Source organism: Condylura cristata, unplaced genomic scaffold (assembly GCF_000260355.1).
Source record: "Condylura cristata isolate star-nosed mole 26May11 unplaced genomic scaffold, ConCri1.0 scaffold00001, whole genome shotgun sequence".
NCBI lineage: Eukaryota > Metazoa > Chordata > Mammalia > Eulipotyphla > Talpidae > Condylura > Condylura cristata.
In genome coordinates, this window is record NW_004567102.1 from 12,524,866 (window position 1) to 12,533,858 (window position 8,993).

At 43.3% G+C, this 8,993-nt stretch overlaps 1 protein-coding gene across 3 annotated transcripts in view; it reads right to left on the bottom strand.

The window, feature by feature from the left end:
* RCAN2 (regulator of calcineurin 2) overlaps positions 1 to 7,998 on the bottom strand; it is a 250,664-nt gene extending 242,666 nt beyond the window's left edge. Inside the window, exon 1 of one of the 3 annotated variants that reach the window (XM_012722041.1) lies at positions 7,714 to 7,998. The gene's annotated coding sequence lies outside the window, so the exon portion shown is untranslated. Of the gene's footprint in view, positions 1 to 7,243; positions 7,537 to 7,713 lie in introns of those variants that run through there. The other 2 variants (XM_012722044.1, XM_004673542.2) reach the window with 2 other exon arrangements.
* Positions 7,999 to 8,993: the final 995 nt, after the last annotated feature.

Below are 8,993 nucleotides of genomic sequence, written 5' to 3' on the forward strand. Positions count from 1 at the left end.
GTACACAAAAGAAGAAAGAAAGAAAGACAAAGTCAGAGAATATTTTATAGGCAAGGTGTGAAGACAAAATCCCAGGCCTACACACAGACACACATAGAACATGAATTGTGTATTCTGCCTCTGTATATTCGATGCCATAACAATGGAATCCAGGATCAGTGACCGTAGGCAATACTAGTTCTTTACAGCAATCTTGGCCTATTTATAAGCTGGCAAAAGAAGAGTTCAAAACCATATAGTGGAATATTGAGCTTTATTCTTTTAAGAGGGTAATCTATTAATGAATACTTGAGAGATCCACATTTTGAAAGGTCTTCAATATGTTGTGAATTTTCAAATTCCCAATATATACTACTTTTTAAGATAGCTAAGTCATGCTCACGATTGGATGGAAAACTGGAGTAGGAGTTTTTTCAGGAATACTCCATCACCCCTTTTTTGCATAGAAGAAGTGAGGTGTAAGCCAGAGTTGGTTGGGGGGAGAGGATTCATCAGAGACAATGGGGAGAAGAACAGGCAGATTTACTGAAAGACACTCCCAAGGGGGGCAATAGATGAAACAGGAGAGGTCTGCTGTACCATGTGTTGGTGAACTCCCTGGCAGGGGATTGAGCTAAGGCTATAAGGGTTGATAGCACTGAGATTTAACCCCTAGGCTGCCAGGCATGCCCTCAATCTCCCCTTTCTGCATGCCTACTACCCACTGAGGAGACCACCCCTCCCACCCACCTACTGAGCATCTTCAATGAGGCAGACTTCTATCTGCTTTATGTTATCAGTTTCACTCTTTATTATATGTGTATTAATTCCCTCTAAGGTTCAGGAATGAGAGAACTCTACCTCACAAAATGTAAATGATATATAATGAAAAAGCAAACTGATCAGTGACTGTGGAGATTGCTCTTTAATGTTCCCCTGGGTTTCCACTACCTAAACTGGACTCACTAATCAGGTACCCCTATCAGCATCTACATTAGAACCCAGTTCACATTAAACTGTTAAAGACATGTCACTGTTTGAGTTAATTATTTTACAAGTATTCCTATTCTGAGCATGACCAGACAGGTATAATTTTTAGCCAAGTCAACAGCTCCAGGAGTAAAATCTGAGCTAGGATGATAGGTCTTCAGAAGGCTGAGACTGCTTAGAGATCAACTAGCACCCTCTTCTCCTATAAATATAATGATTTAAAATAACTAAAGCCTGAGAGGGTATGTGACTTTGCAGAGGTCACACAACAAATCAGGTGGAGAGCCCAGATGAGAGCCAGGACTCCTGACTCAGTTCTCTTCTCTTTTACAGCATCAACCACAAATATTCAAACGGTGTATAAAACACATTCCAGGGGGGAGGAAAAAAAAATCCCACATTCCAACCTAAATAGAAATCATTGCAATGTTATTAATTCGCACGGATGATTCAGAGTGCTGGCCCAATTCCCTGACTTTGAACCCTGGGTGTACCTCTTATGTACTGTGCAGGCTCCTGGTAGGTACCCAGCCTTGGGACTCCCTCTTTGTATGGGTTTTTTTTTGTTTGTTTGTTTTTTGTTTTTTTTTTGTCAAACAATAGCATCTACCTAATCAATGAGATAGTCCATGGACAGCTCTAATCTCTGTGCTCAAATAGAGTAAGCACAGAATAAATGTTAGATATTATTACTGTCATCAAAATTATTTTTATAATCATTACTGCTAGCTCAGACAATGGACAGCTAATACTTTCATTTGGTAGAAGAAGGTAGAAACAACTTCCTGCTTAAAATTCATCTCTTTCTCCAAAAGTAGCTCCCTAGGCAGCCTCTAGATTGAAAGTGAGTAAGTGGAGTAGAAAACACCAGAATGAAGAAGTCCTTTCACAACTAAAAGTCCCTACTGAGCGTTTTCATTTAAATGTTCAAAATCAAAATTCCCAGCTTTCCCAGAAATACTCTTTCTCAGGTACTTATTTTCAAACTTCTACTAACATAAAAATTAATATATAACATTGTACTACTTTTAGATGTGCAACATAATGATTTGGAATATGTATGAACTGTGAAATAATCACAAGTTTATGTCGTATAGCTACAATTTCTTTTTCTTGTGATACAAACTTTTTTAAGATCTACTCTCCTATGAATTTTCAAATATGCAGTACAGTATGTTTAACTGTAGTCACATGCAGTGTATTATATCCCAGAACTTAAAATTAGAAATCCGTTTATACTTTTGGACCACCTTAACCCATTTTGCTCTCCCCATCTCCTACCTCTGCCAATAATCAAACAATTTCTTATATCTGTATTTGGTTTTTAAAATTCCACATGCAAGTGAGAAATATATTATTTGATTTTCTCTGACTTATTTCAATTAGCATAGCGCACTCAAGGCCCATCTGTGTTATAAACTGCAGGATTTCCTTAATTTTTAATGGCTGAATAGTGTTGGATATATACTGACACACACACACATACATATAAATAATCGCAGATTTTCTTCATCCATTCACCTGTTGATGGACACTTAGATTGTTTCCATGTCTTGGCCATTGTAAATAACATTATAATAAACATAAGAGTGCAGAGATATTTTCATGGTAATGATTTCATTTCCTTTGAAATGAAGGAGATAAACTACCCAGTAAAGGAATTGCTGGATCATATGGTAGTTCTATTTATAAATTTTGAAGAATCTCCATATAGTTTTTTATAGTTTTCCATAGTGACTACACCAATTTACATTATCACCGACAGTGTACAAGTCCTCCCTTTTCCCCGCATTCTCTCCAAGACATTTTCTTGTCATTTTTTAACAGCCACTCTAACTGATGAATGGGTGACATCTCTTTGTGACTTTGACTTACACTTCCTTGATAATTAGTGAGTCTCAGCACCTTTTCATGTACTTGTTGACCATTTGTACTCTGTTTAGTTACCTTGCCCATCATGAATTTTTGTTTGTTTGTTTTACGATTTATTTATTTATGCATACAGAACTGGGGTACAGGCCAGAGGTGCAGGGGCGGTGAGAGGATTCACCAGAGACAGAGTGGGGAGCAGAACAGGCAGACTGATAAAGTACACTGCTGAGGGGAGTAGCCCATGGGTCAGGAGAGGTCTGCCACGCCATGTGGTCACCTCCGGGGCAGGCAGGGATGGAACTCATGCTGAAGTGGCTTTAGCTTCTCAGTGCAGTGCTTTAACCCACTGCACCACCAGGGAGGGCCCTGTTTGTTTGTTTTTTATTGCTAGTGAGTTATTTGAGTTCTTCATACATTTTAGATTTTAATCCCTTACCAGATAAAAGATTTGCAAATATTTCATCCCACTCAATGGGTTTCCTTTTCATTTTGTAGGTGGTTTCTTTTGCTGTGGAGGAGCTTTTCAGTTTGATGTAGTCCAACGTGTTTATTTTCGCTTTTGGTAACAATTCCAAAACATCATTGCTAAGACACATGTCAAGGGGATTACCACCAGGTTTTCTTCTAGGAATTTTATAGCTTCGAGGCTTGTTAATCTTTAATCCACCTTGAGATGATTTTCTTTTATCATGTAAAATAGTGGTCCAGTTTCATTCTTTTGCATTTGGTTGTTCACTGGTTTCCCAACACTACTTATTGAAGATACTACCCCTTTCCTATTATTTTTTAGTGGTTTCTTTGTCATAAATACATTTCTGGACTCACTATTCTGTTCTACCGATCAATGTCTTATTTAATACCAACACCATATTGTTTGGATTACTATCCTTTTGTAATACAGAATGAAATCAAGAAGTGCAGTATCTCTGGCTTTGTTCTTTTTTCTCAAGATATTTTTTGAGTATTTGGGGTCATTTGTTGTTCCACTCAAATTTAAAGATTATTTGTTCTATTAATGTGAAAAAGGTCACTGGAATATTGATAAAGATGGATTGTATCTGTAAGTTGCTTGAAGATCATATCCATTTTAACAAGATTCTTCCAATATGTAAGCATGAAATATCTTCCTATTTATGTGTGTCTTTTGCTATTTCATTCATCAGTTTCCTTAGTTTTCAATGTATTGGTCCTTTACTTCTCTGGTTAAATTTATTTTTGGAATTTTATTCTTCTTTATGTAAATTGGATGTTCTTCTTTATTTATACTGTCTTTGTGATAGTTTGTTATTAATGCTTAAGAAATGCAACTGGGCCCTCCCTGGTGGCGCAGCGGGTTAAAGCACTAAGAAGCTAAAGCCACTTCAGCATGAGCTGGATCCCCGCCTGCCTTGGAGGTGACCACATGGCGCACAGACCTCTCCTGACCTGCCCGCTACTCCCCTCAGCAGTGTACTTTGTCAATCTGCCTGTTCTGCTCCCCATTCTGTCTCTGGTGAATCCTCTCACCTCACCGTCCCTGCACCTCTGGCCTGTACCTCAGTTCTGTAAACATAAATAAATAAAACTTTTAAAAAAAAGAAATGCAACTGACTTTTGTATGAATATTTTATCCTGCAACCATACTTAGCTCTAATAGTTTTATTGTGGAGTTTTCAGAGATTTGTAGATCTGATATTATTATTATTTTTTAATGATTCATTTATTTATGCATACAAGAACTGAGGTACAGGCCAGAGGTGTGGGGGTGGGTCAGGGTAGGTAAGAAGACTCACTAGAGACAAAGTGGGGAGCAGAACAGACAGATGTACAGAAATACTCTAGTGAGAGGAGCAGCAGGTGAGACAGGAGAGGTCTGCTGTGCCATGTGGGTCAGCTCCGTGGCCAGGGATCAATCCTGTGCTGCAGTTGTTGTGGAGAGCTCCACAATGCTATGCTTTAGCCTGATGTGCCATTAGGGAGGGCCTAGATCTGTGCAACTCCACTGCACATAGAGACAGTTTTATTTCTTTTCCAATTTGATGCTATTTTTTTCTTACCTAATTGTTCCACCTAGGACTTCCACTACTGTACTGAATAAAAGCAACAAGAGAAGGCTTTCTTTTCTTATTCCTGATCCTACAGCAAAATCTTATTCCTGATCCTCAGTTCAAAATCAAAGTTCCCATTTTTTTCAAACCTCTTCATTTACTTCCTAATTCTAAGCTTGACCATCCTCTACACATCAAAACTCTCCCTCTGAAAAGGCTCTCAGTATACCTCTCTTTTCTTTCCCTGTGCTGCCAGGATCAGTAACATTTTATTTATCATTATTATTTTGCCTGAACCACTCCAATGATTTAAAACTTGTGCTCAATCCTCTTTCCAACCCCACCTACTCACTTTTGCAAAATTCAAATTAAATCAAATTGTTTCTCTCAAAAAGTTGCATGATTTTTCCTCCTCAGCAGTATATTCACAACCCAGGCTCACTGACCACCCTCTGCACTTCAGAACACCTAGTGTTCTTTAACACGACCTTTCTTTCGATGTGGAATACCAAGCCCCTTCCCTAGAAAAATCCTAACACCTTCTAAGGTCTAGTCCAAATGTGAACTTTAGGTTCTCCCAGATGCTTTCTTTCTTCCCTGGACTCACAAAGAGTAGGTAATATAGTACATAGTAAATAACTACTCAATAAATTGAGTGAATGACACAGGGAATAAAAGAAATGGGAAAATGGGACCTCAACAACAATCAAAGCTGGTCTCAATTGAATTAGTTTTTGCAATATGTATGATGAGCAGTAAATGATTATGCAAGTAGCTTTTAAGAGTGTGATGCATACTTGCAAATGACAAAGCTATTCAGTATCCATTATACCTGCTAAATGTTCTTCACTGAGATAGCAACACCCTCCCTGATTTAGTTGGCTTCTGCTATACCCTTACACACAGGTCATTCTGAAAGCTCTTGGAATCCAGTAGCTTTAGTTCTCAAGACACTTTTCCATCACAAAACTCTGGGAGCTGAATATGGGTAGTAGTTACTCAATAAATGCTGATTTGATTTGCAGTGGGTTTGAAAACAAAGTGCAACTCATATTTTAGACTAATTCGACTCAGTGACTAATTGTACTTAAGATAATAGCTCCAAGAGTAAAGAAAATCAATGTGTAGACTGAAAAGCAGCCAACTGTTCGTTCAGTCTCCTGCCTCCACCACTCAGCACTGACCTGCTTCTTGAAGCTTTCCAGCTCCTGGGCGTTTCCAATTTCACTGGGCCCCCAGATTGGAAGGTCAGGTTAGCAAGTGTTGCCCTGTACCTGTGAGGCACTTGTCCTGTGTTTTGAAGCTGATGTAATATGTGTGAAAGTTGTGCTACAACTTATTTTAAACGCCCTACTTTTCCCACAGCAACCCCTTTGTATGACAAGTTAGGTGGGATTCTGGCTGAAGGAAGAGAGAAATGCAAGCTGAATGCTATAGCATGCTTTCATCTCCACTGTGGAATTGTGTGATGAAAAGAGCTCCGAAACTTTTGTTTTCACTAAAACGATGCTGTTTTAAAAAGCTTTGACAGCCGACTCACTAAATATTGATTGAACACATCTTACTTCTAGCCAGTTGTAGGAAACAGAAAAGATTCAAAGCATGCCCTCTGCTATCATTCACTTGGGGATAAGAACAAGATAGCAGTGCCTTGGAGAATAAATCATTAACTAAAAGTCAAACCAAGATACCCGGGAAACCAGTGAGACCCAGAGTCAGTCCAGGAATCACGCGGCTGGGATTTGCCTGTCCCCTCTGGTGACTTCTAGAGCGAAGCATCCCACAGGCAGGACAAACTCGGCACACTGCGCTCCCTTCTATTTCACTTTTCAAACTTGAAGTTATTTTTAGATGACCCAAGCCGCTAATCCCAGGCAGGACAATTCCCAGCCCAGTTCGCTGCGCCTCAGAGCACCTTACCTCCTCTCCTGCACTTTTCTACGCGCTGGGAAAGGAGTCTCCGTTTTCTCCTTGGTTCTCTACGTTCAATTTGCTACCCACCACAGCCCATCTGCAAACGTGGGGTCCAGAGGCTTCATTCTCACTCTTCCACTAATGCACCTGCTGCTACTACTGGGAAAGGTGAACCTTGGGGCTCGCCCCTAGGAACGGGGAAGGGGGTCCTTGAGACCCGCGCCCTCTAGAGGGGTATTAAGGGAGACCTCTGCCCCTCAGGTCGCAGCCCGGTATTAACTACAGGATCCGGAGACCACCACCACTGGCCCGCCGCAGCCGCTGCTCTCAGTTCTCCTAAAAAACCCGTCGCACTCGCCCGCCCCCTGCCGCGGTGCCGGGGCACGGCCAGGACACCGCGCGCGCAGCCCCGGCCGGACAGGGAGCAGGGACTCGCGGGCCGGCGCGGTTACATAACCGACCTGCTGGGCGTCCGCGATGCGCGGGCAGAAGCCGAGGCGGCAGCTCTGGCGGTCCGCTGGGGCCGGGGACTGCGGGTGCGGCGCTGCCTGCTCACCTGCCCGCCGGTGCGAGCGCGCTCTGGGGCGGGCGCGGTGCCCGCGGGCCTGGGCGTGGGGCTGTGCGCCGCGCGCCCCGCCTCTCGGGGTCCGGGTGGTCGGGCTGTGGGTCTGTGGGTCTCTGCCTCCTGCCCTCTCCTCCCCGCAACCTCCGCCGCCGTCACCCGGGACAAAGCGGCTCCGGGGAGGGGCCGAGCCGGCGGCTCTCGCTGGAGCCGGCGGAGATGGGCGCGCCCCCAGCTCCGACTCATCGGGCCAACCTCCAATCAGACCCCGGGAAACCGAGAGCCCCTGTCGGGCCTCCTCTCTTCTCCTCCCACCCCTGACCTGGCGCCCTTCCCGGCCCCCCATCCACTCCGCCTCCCGGGTCCTACCTTGCCCTCAGCCTCACACCACCTCGTCTCCACTCGAGGTGCCCGGAGTGGGCGAAGACTCTCTGAGGACTCAGCTCTGGAGTCTGCCCGCAAAAGTCCGGGTCTCAGAGGGGAGGGGCTGCTCGGGGTCACAGCCGGGCGGGGGTCTCCTTGTGGGGCAGAGTGGGAGGGAGCTGGTTCTGAAGCTAAGGAAGACGGGGCAGCGACAGCCAGAAGTAACTGGCAGAGAAGCAAACTGTGAGGGTTTAGGGGTAAAGTACTTGAAGAGCGACTCTTCTCACAAGGTGACTGAGCCCCCACTCTGGCAAGCTGAGGAAACGTCGGGAAGCCCCTAGATAATCCCCGGGGCGTTTGCGCTGCGTGTGCGCTGGCGCCCTCTGGCTGGAGTCGGGCGCTCAGTCCCGCCCTTGCGGCTGAAGGTGCCCTGCACAGGCCTCTGGGCTTTGCCTGGATTCGCTGCCGCGGGACCTGAGGACTGAGGGTCTTCAAGGACTCTCATTGTGTGAGCGCCTGTGACAGAGTATCGGGTCACAAAGTGAACGACTGATTGTGAAACAATCTGGGGTAGATCTGTTCCACCAACTTGACACTGGCAGAAGTCTCCTGCTTTATACAATACAGCAATTCAGAGCAAGACGGAAGCTCGTGGTTTTAGGGTGAACACTGATAGGGACAGGCCAGAGTCTCCAGGGAAGAGCATATCAATAATGCAAAAGATTGTAATCAAGAAAGTGGGGGAAATTGAAGAAGTGGTGTATGTGAGAGAGAGAAAACCAACCTGATGGAGCTAGTGAATGACAAATTTAAATTGGTTTTGTGTTGTCATCTTTCCAATAAATAGTCCCTTTTCTTTTTTATTTTTATGTTATTCTGCTTCCTGATAACAACACTGCAAGTGCATTGAAGCAATCTTTAAGTTTCGCAGTTATTCATCACTCATCCAGGCACTGCATCATTTTTGCCAAGGTTGATATAGAATCACATCCTAGTTATTAACTGAAAGGGTAGACCTTTACTCGTCTCTGATTAATATGCATTAATATTAATAAGCACAGAATTTCAAAGCTGAAACTGGCCTTAGACGCTGTTTGTCTGAGCTTCTAAAGATTCTTGGACTTATATGGATTACTTTTTTTTTTTGATAGAGTTGTCTGAAAAAGCATCCTTATAGTTAGTCCAAATTGCCTTAAAAGTTTTTTTTTGTTTTTTTGTTTTTTTTTTGGTTCTAATTTTGAAACCATGAAGACAAAGTTCAATTCCTTTTCCAAACTGTCTTTCAG